The sequence below is a fragment of the Adiantum capillus-veneris genome, chromosome 10 (assembly GCF_014529385.1).
Source record: "Adiantum capillus-veneris isolate H3 chromosome 10, ASM1452938v2, whole genome shotgun sequence".
NCBI lineage: Eukaryota > Viridiplantae > Streptophyta > Polypodiopsida > Polypodiales > Pteridaceae > Adiantum > Adiantum capillus-veneris.
The window spans coordinates 55,820,905-55,831,712 of NC_140940.1; the positions used below are offsets into that span (position 1 = coordinate 55,820,905).

General features: G+C 39.5%; 1 pseudogene; it reads right to left on the reverse strand.

The window, feature by feature from the left end:
* Positions 1-840: 840 nt before the first annotated feature.
* LOC147448884 (uncharacterized) lies at positions 841-4,668 on the reverse strand (annotated as a pseudogene).
* Positions 4,669-10,808: the final 6,140 nt, after the last annotated feature.

The window sequence follows — 10,808 nt, forward strand, 5'->3', positions numbered from 1 at the left end:
ATTCCGCTCTTTCTTCAACGTTGAACCCCATCATTTGTTACCGTTGTTGTTGACACAGAAGGCCAATCGTAACAATGTGTATACTAATGATTTCTGTGCAAGAAAGGTGGATCTCCTTGACACTTTTTTCATTCAGACGACGTCCCAAAGGTTTCTGCTACATACACTGCATCACTTTAGTTTCTTATTGTACGATAGCAATTTTTTTTTATGTGTGTGTACAAGATGAGTACTTGACCATTTTTGCCCTTTCCTCTTTGAGACCATCATCTCGGCAAAAATTTCACATATGGAGACCATGAAGAACTAATTTTTCTCTTCCCCATATTGAAATGCTTGAACAAGCAAGATACGTATTCCACTTTGAGACAAATCAGGCAGCTTCTTGCTCTATTCGTCGGCTAAATTTGACAACTGGTTTATTAGTGCACATGGATAGGCATTGCTTGAGCACACTTAAAAGGGACCCGAATTGCATCTAATTTGTCACAAAAGACTATTTGAATAATACCAAGATTCATCGTTTTTTACAGTTCAGCTTTAATGCTCTACTCTTTAAAATTTACTGCATGATGGATCGTCAGGCGTATCATGGATCTTTAGGCGTCTCCGATGCCTGAAGATCCATTAGTCTCCAATGCCTGAAGATCCATTAGACTCTCATTTCTCTACTATTCTCTCCAAATTGTTGTTTTCCAGCCATGTTCATAAATAATACATCCAACAAGCTGAAACCCATAATGCGGCAATATGTCCAAATTTGACGCATAATACAAAAATATAATGTCAAATCAAACCATAATGTCTAATACCAAGATATTATCAATACAAAACATAGAGCTATAAATCTTCGCTACTCGTAGCATCATCACAATGCAAAGCAAGGTCATCAATAAAAATCGATCGTGTCCTTCACTTCTCCACCAATGGCCGATCAAAATGGTCATCTCTTTGGCACATGAAGCTTGCCATATCTGCAGCATAACATGGCAAAGACCTATTTCTAAGGTTATATCTCAACCATATAAAGAATTATTAAGAAGACTTCAATGAGTTTTTGATAAAACCTTACCAATCTGTGGGCACTTGAAAGTCAAAGATCTCTATATCATCATCCTCTACTGGTATGTATGAGGAGGAGGCTCCCACATCCACAAAGTGAGAAGCTATCAAAGGTCGAAGATGATTCTCAATAATAGAATGGTCATTCTCCATTCCAAGATAGCACCTTCCTGTATGTAGACATGCTCTCAAAATTGGTCCTGTCCCTGATCCAAGCTCCAAGACAGTGCTATTTGACGCAGTTAGAAACTCCACAAACATGAGCATGAAAACAAGACTTTTCTCAATTCCTCCTCGCCAACTTCCAAGATTGCCTGCTTGTTTGGAGCGTTGTGATGATGGAAGAAAATGTTTAAGAATATAAGAGTCCAAACTTTGTTGGAGCTCTTTTCCTATTGCATTGCCTTCTTCAACATGAAGCAATGGTGTGCAGCCAGGTCTTTTTAAAAGAAGCACATGAAATGCATTCTCCTAAAAAAATTTAAAAAAATAAATATCATTTAATATATAATACATCAAATATCAATTGATCATGTTACATTATGTAATTCTTATTGAGACTTACCTTCACCACAAAATCACTCTTTCCTGCATAAGCATATGGCTCTGTAGTCTCAGCCAGCCATCGAAGATGAACCTCCATCCGAACTTTTGAGACCATACGCTCAACAATGGGGAGAGAGGATGTGGAGAACAAAACAAGAGTCCATCCACCGTCATCCATACAAGCTGCCGCAATGCCCAATGAGTAGAGTACATGATCATCAGAGATATCATCCCAAGAAGGCATAGTCTCGTATCCTACAATTAAGAAACACGTCAAGAAAGCATACTAATATTAATCAACTTTGCAATTTAGTACTTCCTAAAAAAAAGAACATTACCTGGAACCATTGATCCAGTTGGTAAGTCAACAACACATAAATCAACACTCCAAGCGCAAGTCTTCTTGTGTCGTTGCCTTCTCTCACCACCAGCTTTTTAAAAAAATGATCGTATCTTTTCAAATTCCCCACCAAACTTCCCCGCAAGTATGTCTTTACCCAAGATGATGTAGTCAGATTCAAGAACTGCCACACTCTCCTTAGATGCACAATGAGAGAGTCGAGAGAAAGATTGAATTGGCAAGTATATCATGTCATTGGTGACGCTCTTCTTTCTTTTCTCAACATGTGTAATATTGACATCAACACACTCATTCCCTTCAAGTATTACAAAACAAAGCATGATCAAATTTTAAACTATTATGCAATGAAAAACAAAAAATATGCATGCAAGATCATGCTCTTTACCTTGTGTGTCAGCAACAGTAATCTTTGGTCGACCTGTCTTTGCAGGGAGATTTTCCAATTGGAGTTTCTCAACTTCTAAAATATTTCTTTGTTGTTCTTGCACCAGCCTCAATGTATCTTCATTCATATTTCCAATTGATCCTGAGTCAGATCTGCACTCTCCTTTTTGATGCCTTTCAAATGCCTCATTTTCCTCCTCAATACAACATCCTTTTTTCATATCAACCCACCATGGACAATGCTTTCTCTCCCAATCACTAAGAAGAAATACACCCGAGGACTTTCTATCCTCTCGGAAAATAGTAGAAGTATACATGCAAAATGATGGAGGTGAAAGCATTGGCCATGCTTTACAAATATGAGGGAGAGTGTTTATCTTCTTGCTACTCAACAATGATAGAAGAAACCTTCACAATAGATTGTTAAACTTGAAATTAGACAAGGTCTCCCAAAGTACCACATAACATTAAAAAAGAGATCAATTTAGATACCTGTAAACAACTCTTCGAGCTGCATTTGGTAGATCAACTTGCTTTATGGCTGGACTAGCCACGGTCATTTCCTTTGAAAGAGGCTCAAAAAGGGTATCTCTATACCGAAATAGAATATCATTGAAGTACTCGCCCAATGTCGGATGCTCTGGCAAAGTCAATTGCTCTCCTCCAATATTTTTCTCCACCACTTGAGAAAGCATTCTAGAGGCGTCAGTCAAAAGCTGCTCCATCCATACCTCTTTTGCACACCATCTTATGTACTCATGGTCACCTCCAAGAATACCATAAGAGCTTTTCAAATTATCATATGCACCAAGCAAAGCAAGCATAGAAATCTTCTTCTCATGAGAGCATGCTGCAATTGAAATTTGATATAGTTTATCCAATGTGATTTTCCGAGAGCCATCAAACATTGGCAATCCCCAAAGCACATCAAACCAAGTCTTTCCCAAGCTTGGATTGATGATACACAACATCTGCAAGTACGAGATTAACTTCAATTAATAAAAGAGTACTACAAATGTTATCAACACAAAAGCATTGCAAAGTAGTCCCGTAAAAAACTCACTCTATGAATCTTTCGCACAAAAGTTTTGGTCACAGCTTTTCTTATCAACATGAGTTTGTGCTCGCGCTCTTCTTTAGGGAGACCACTTGGGATCTTCTTCTCGTCTTTGTCCATGTTCTTTTTGTAGTTTGCCTAAGAGGTTAAGAGCAAATATATTGGAACACAATAAAAAGATTTTGATGTTACATGCTTATCAAATGAAGTTGTAGACACACTCACAGAGAAAACCATCCGAGCAAGCAAGGATTGCGTAAGAGGATACCAAACTTTACGACCTCCCGAAGCCTCTTTCACACGTGCTCTTTCAATAGCCATTTTTTCTACAGGTGTAAAATCCTCCATAAAATCATCCACATCACAAGAGCAAAGAGTGCTTGTGTATTGCAAATAGTCCCGTAAGCTTGTGAAAACAATGGCATTCTCATTCATTCTGCCAAAAGAATTAACAAATATAAAATAGAACAAAAGGATTCAAAGGATTCACATATTACTTTATAAAACAAAGTAGAACTTACAGATTGAATCTCTGAAGAGCGGCCAAGAGTTTGACTTCATGTTTTGGCTCGGGATCAATAAACTCGGCTCTGATTCTAACATGTCTTTCTTTATCTCTTGACCATACTTCCTTAATTGCTTCCATCCAAGATGCAGTTCTATGATTGCCTTCCCAAACAAAAAACATCTTTCCGGATAAACATGACCAAACTGGGTCTTCCACAATCTCTCTCTCAAATTCCTCATTGATAGCCACCCAATGCTTGTCCCATGTGGATTGGATCTCGGCATCCACTAGTTTAGTTGTGCCATCAGGTAGATGTAGAGATAGAATAAACAGACCTTTGATGGGAACATACCCTTCGTGGATAAAAGATATTTTTAGATCTGAGAGGTCCGGTCTCAACTCTCGAACCCTGGTGTTAATTAAACAACGACACAAGGGTACTTCAGGAACTGCCTTACCCCTATGTATTGTAAGAGCTTTTAAGATATCGGATCCCAATGGTTTGTCAATGATAGCAGGCACATGCTCATCAATTTCTTGCTCAAGATCATCATCCACAATCTGAAGCTCATGATCAGCATCCTGAACAATATGCTCCACTTCTTGTATCTCACCCTCAAGCTCCATAGGAGTCACCTCTTCCACTTCTTGTGGCTCATTCTCGGAACATTTTGTTGCCTTCTTAGACTTTGGCTGAGAACTTGAACCAGCAACCCGCTTTGCCTTTTTTTGGCCACCTGCACGTGTCATTCTATTGACCAACAAAGTGAAGTTAGAATATATACAAAGTCAAGCTACAAACCACATACTTTTACCGCAAACTTTGTGCAAACAAGTCATGCCATCTCATGTGTTTATAAGAGACACTCCAGTGTACATACAACAAGACAATTACATACGACAAGACAATTACTGTATGTGTGTGAGGAAAGCTTTACGTTTAAGGGTGGTTATGTTTGTTTCCAGGTATTTCGCCAGCGAAATAGAGAGGCAATGTGTAATCAGGTAATCAGGTGTGTAATCAGGTAATCAGGGTAATCAGGTATTTCGCCAGCGAAATAGAGAGGCAATGTGTATTTCGCCAGCGAAATAGTGAGGCAACGTGAGTATTTAAAATCTTAAGCAGTGAAAGTCTCTCTCTCTCTCTCTCTCTCTCTCTCTCTCTCTCTCTCTCTCTCTCTCTCTCTCTCTCTCTCTCTCTCTCTCTCTCTCTCTCTCTCTCTCTCTCTCTCTCTCTCTCTCTCTCTCTCTCTCTCTCTCTCTCTCTCTCTCTCTCTCTCTCTCTCTCTCTCTCTCTCTCTCTCTCTCTCTCCCTATTTCGCCAGCGAAATAGGGAGGCCATCCCTGTCTCAAACGAGCGGCCAATGGTGATTGCACCAGCAACGAAATTGTACCATGACAGTACAGCTTGAGGCTTGTGAATCAAGTCCACGCGCAGACAACAACATGAGACTTGGCCAAGAAACCACAGAATAGATAGGCATTTAAAACATAGCGCGACTAGAGCTACCTGTGTCTCTGAGAAGACCCGATCCACCTGGTCATATGCCAGAGGAGTAAACAGCACTCATAAAAATTCAGCAAGCATTCATATGCTCACCGTGTACACTCTCATGTGCACTCTCATATGGACTTACATGTACTTTCTTGGACATGTGCACATGTGGGCATGGCTCCGAGGTTAAGATTATCATATGGACTTACATTGGGTTGAAGATTGTCCTTCTCAAATGTCAAAAGTTTGAATTTAGATACAATTCAGATCTTGGAAGTCTGAACTTTAAGGTGAGCTTGTCATTCTACTCACTCGGGATGTGGACATTCTACTCACTCGGGAGCACAGACATTTGGTAAGTTGTTGGGGTCCTGCACATTAAGTTCGCTTTTGCCAATGGTGAGCATAGTCATATTAGACGACATGGACTTTTAGTGCAGGGGAGAGTTATGTATGTCACTCTGCAATTTGGGGACTATTAGTGCAGGGGAGAGCTATGTAGGTGGCTGGACAGATTCTATGTTGGAGATATTGGACTGAGACTTCACTCTCTAATCACATGCCAATTTTGATGTGAGGAAAGCTTTACAGGTATTTCGCCAGCAAAATAGGGAAGCAATGTGAGAATGTGAGAATGTGAGAATGGTACCAGTTAAGGGATTGACTCAGTTAAGGTATTTTGCCAGCGAAATAGGGATATGAGGGATTGACTCTGTTAAGTGCCTCAAGGACCACTGGTCCACATTGATTGAATGTTACACCTACTCTTGGCCATTGTTCATGCACCAATCGTATGTGACACCAATCGTATGTGACTCAGAAGATTAAACCTGTATAGTTGCATTGATTGTGATATGAGGCTTCTTTTGTCCTAGAGTCAAAATCTGTACACTAGAAGAAATCCTTGAATGTCTATCTTAGCAACCCTATGGTCATGCAATAAGTACAAGCAATGGTCATTAAATCTATGTGAATTTATTGAGGACAGAAACTTCTTCCGTCTTTGAAAACCGTGACAAGCTCTATGCCTGTCCTTAAGAAGCTCTCAAAAGAAATGATACTTTCCATTGCTAGGCTTTGGATTCCACACTTGCTTTATTGCACTCTAATAGTCACATTGCGTACTTGCTAAGCTCTCTATGTAGGTGGCTAGACAGGTTCTATGTTGGAGATATTGGACTGAGACTTCCAATTTTGATGTGATGAAAGCTTTACAAGTATTTCGCCAGCGAAATAGGGAAGCAAGTGAGAATGTGAGAATGGTACCAGTTAAGAGAGTGACTCAGTTAATGTATTTCGCCATCGAAATAGGGATATGAGGGATTGACTCAGTTAAGTGCCTCATCATCATAAGGGGCTTTCAAGGACGACTGGTCCATATTGACTGAATGTTACACCAACACAACCTGGTGGCCCCTGCCCCCAACCTCAGCTATCAGACGGCCGACCGCACCTAGCTAGGTGTATGGGACCAAAGAGCCCACAATAGGTTACAATGTTGACATAATACAGTCTCAACTAGCCAAGAATGTCTCAATTAATGACAACTAGTGTAATGACAACTTCATATAATTCTTGTCCAAGAATGCTCAATTATTTAATGAAATTTGAACTAAGTTTCTTTAACATATTGTTGACCAATGGATTAACGAAAAGACTCATCACAAAGTGATGAATAGCATCAGTGTCTTGAGAATAGCTAGAGACAAACCATCCCATAGAGAGTGAGAATTCCGCAGATTATATGTGTTTGTTGTTGAATTCCCTGGTTTGTGCATAGTCAATACATATCTAGGGACTAACAATACTAGTATTTTACATCTGTACCTATTCATGAAAATGGCCAATGATCTACCGTATAAGCTGCCATGTTAACTTCTCCATGATCTTTAGAGATCATTCGGATGCTAGCAAACACACATACATATATATATATATATATATATATATATATATATATATATATATATATGTGTGTGTGTGTGTGTGTGTGTGTGTGTGTGTGTGTGTGTATATATCATTTATAACAAGTATGTACATGAAAATAGGAGGGAACCTTGCTGGGAGCAAGAGCGAGCTAAGTTTAAAATTATGAGAACCTTCAGTTGGCCTCTACGAGGGGGAGGTTTGCGAGTGGGGGTTTGGCCCATTATATGTATATTGATTGAGCTTTGGAGGATACAAAGGAGACCAAAAGGCTGTTGAGATACACAAAGAAACTGTCTTCTATTTGTAGAGCCATACCTAGCTTTTACCTCTTCTTCCTAGGATACTAATTGAGCACCAGCATAACTACATCTTCAAAGTTATTACAGAGGAGCTGAATACAAAATGCCAGATATTTACCATATTACCATATATGCACAAAACTCTACACTTTTAATAACAACCCTAAGTCCCTATTTCGCCAACGAAATAGGGAGTTTTGACCCTTTCCAGCCTTTCTCAGTCTTTCTCACACTCTGTCCCTTTCCACCCTTTCTCACCCTTTGTCCCTATTTCGCCAACGAAATAGGGAGTGTCCAGCCTTTCTCATGAACCCTCTGTCCCTATTTCGCCAGCGAAATAGGGAGTGTCCAGCCTTTTTCATAACCCTCTGTAGGGAGTTAGCTATTGAGGTCGGCAGTTCCTGCCTCCTGCCACACCTAGAGAAGCTCATGTGTTGCCTCGCCTAGAGAAGCTCATGCGGCACTTCCCTTGCCACCGAAAGATGCACAACTGGAACAGCCAACTCCCTTGATAGATGAGGTGAGAATTGGAACAGTCAAGCAGAGAGAGAACTTACCTTGCCACCATATTTCGCTCGCGAAATAGTAGGGGGAGAGAGAGCGAGAGAGCATCACGGATATCATTGAGACACAGAAAAAGAACATGTACCTCCAGTGCTGAGTCGCCAAGAGGAACAGATATGGTGAGAACCGGAACACCTGCTCCAAGCCAAGCAGGAAAGAACTTTGCTGGCGAGAGAGAGAGAGAGAGAACTTCACATTTCTGCCATATTTCGCTGGTGAAATAGTATGGTGGAGAGAGAGAGAGAGAGAGAGAGAGAGAGAGAGAGGGCGTCCACTTCACACGTCCTTTTTTGTGGACGGGTGCAACCCCATTACACGGCTACTCATTACCTTGATAATTTATTCTTGTACATAATTGCTTATAACGGATTCTTGGTAATTTATTCTTGTAAATAATGTATTTTTGTATCTGTAATTAAACAATACTTACTTGCGAGTATTTTAGATAAATAATGTAGCTTCCTATTTCGCTGGCGAAATAGGGAGAGAGAGAGAGAGAGAGAGAGAGAGAGAGAGAGAGAGAGAGAGAGAGAGAGAGAGAGAGAGAGAGAGAGAGAGAGAGAGAGAGAGAGAGAGAGAGAGAGAGAGATAGAGAGAGAGCAACCTGTATGTGGATGGGCAATTTTTGAAAGCTAGGATTTTAAGAATTTAAAACCTGGATATCGGATCAATCATAATAATCATTTTAAAATTAATCATTTTTTTAAATTAACCATTTTCTACAAGAAACGTGGAATTGTGTAAACGTTTCATAATTGAAAGAATCATTTTAGATATTGACCCAATATTTGCCTCTTCATATAATAATTACCTAAAATAACTCTGCATATAATTACTTTGTTTTCGACACTTTGAAGTCATTCAATCTTTTATAATTAACTTATTCACTTTAATAATAAATTTATTAATTTTAAAGTCATTCAATTTTTAATAATCAATATTAACTTTAATAATTAACCTATTTAACTTAGAGTAGTTTACTTATCGACATGTTCACGACACTGCCTTGCTGCATTTCTAACTCTGCAAAATGGCTGATGATCTTCAAATGGCCACTATAGAAGATTCCACGGGCACAATACTTAACATAGAATGCACTAATGGTGCTGCTACTCTTGCTGTTTCATACCTCTCTTCATACTTCAATCTATTGGAAAACACAATGGAATTGCATCAACAGGCAGACGAGAGGGATGGTACTGAGCTGCAATATGCGATTCAAAGCACTGTTGGTCATAATGGGAAATAATATCATTTAAACATTATGTTCAGAGAGATGTTCTTTGTATCTGGATCTCATCCATCAACCACAGGTTCTCCTCACAGCATTGTTGACGTTATTACCAAGTTGCCATCACATAATGTCCTGAACACTACCACGAAAATATGATGGAAATATTTTGTTTGAATTTCCACCTTCTGTGGATGGACCAAAAAGTAAAGATATGGAAACAAAGTTCAGTGGACATGTGTGGAGTGAAGATGTAACATCACGAGTTTCAGGCTTTAAAGGGATAGTTAGGATAAGAAAATGTGCAGGCCATCTGTTGTGTGAGAATGGACTATGTCCTTATATTCAAAGGACACGTACAAAGAATGATTGCCATTGGAAAGGTCGTGTACAGAAGGTCCCAAATGTTGGCGATACCACAAATGGATCTTTGAAGTGTCTGCATTGCAACTGTCCTCCATTTTGTATTGCCTTGTGTGTCTGCAAGATGTACTTATGTCTCCCACATGATAGTGAGATGGAGCCAATAACCCGGTGTGTAATTCATTTAGGATATCGTATACATAGGGTTGGTGATGGATCATCAAAAAAGGAATTCGATGATATAAAGCAGAAGGTGCAAAACATAGTTCAGCAAGGCACAAGTTCAGGACCTAAAAGTTTACAAAAGCAAGTGGCAGAGGACTTGGTGCTAGAGGCCATCATATCTGGAGAAAACAACATTCAGCTTACAGACATTGAGCTTAATGCTTTGTTTGAGAGACTCTTGCCAGTGTTATCATCCAAAAGGTAAATTGGAACTTGACGAGCATCTATATACCTGAATTAGTGTTTGAAAAAATCTTCTTTTTTCCACATCATTAATTTACTCATAATTTTCTTGTTTCCTTTTCTTTTAGGATTGCTAGATGGAAGAGGAATGATAGGGATCTTAATGATGGATTGGAGAGAATCTTGAACCTAAAATCAAAAAGCAGATTGCAATTTATTCATGGAGTAATTTTCCCTGGTCAACTATCATCCACAAGCTACTCCAGATGTCACGTGTTTAAGATGACAACCAAGGGTTCAGGCTCAAGTGTAGATCTTGTGAACAAAATGCGACCATCAGGAGAATTAGGAAATTGTTGGGTTTGCTTTGATCACGTCAAGAGGATACGAGATTGGCACTCCATGGCCTGTCATGTGTATAATCCCTTTATGCAAGAACTCCAAACCATTGCTATAGGGGAGTTCAAAAGTGAAGACACAGAAGCTCAAGTGCTATTTTGGAATTTGTTGAATGAGGTCATGGAAAAGGAGGGTTTTAGTGTTGCTGAGTTCCATGGTTTCATGGCTGATGAGGCTCAACAAAATTGGTTGGCTGTGAGGA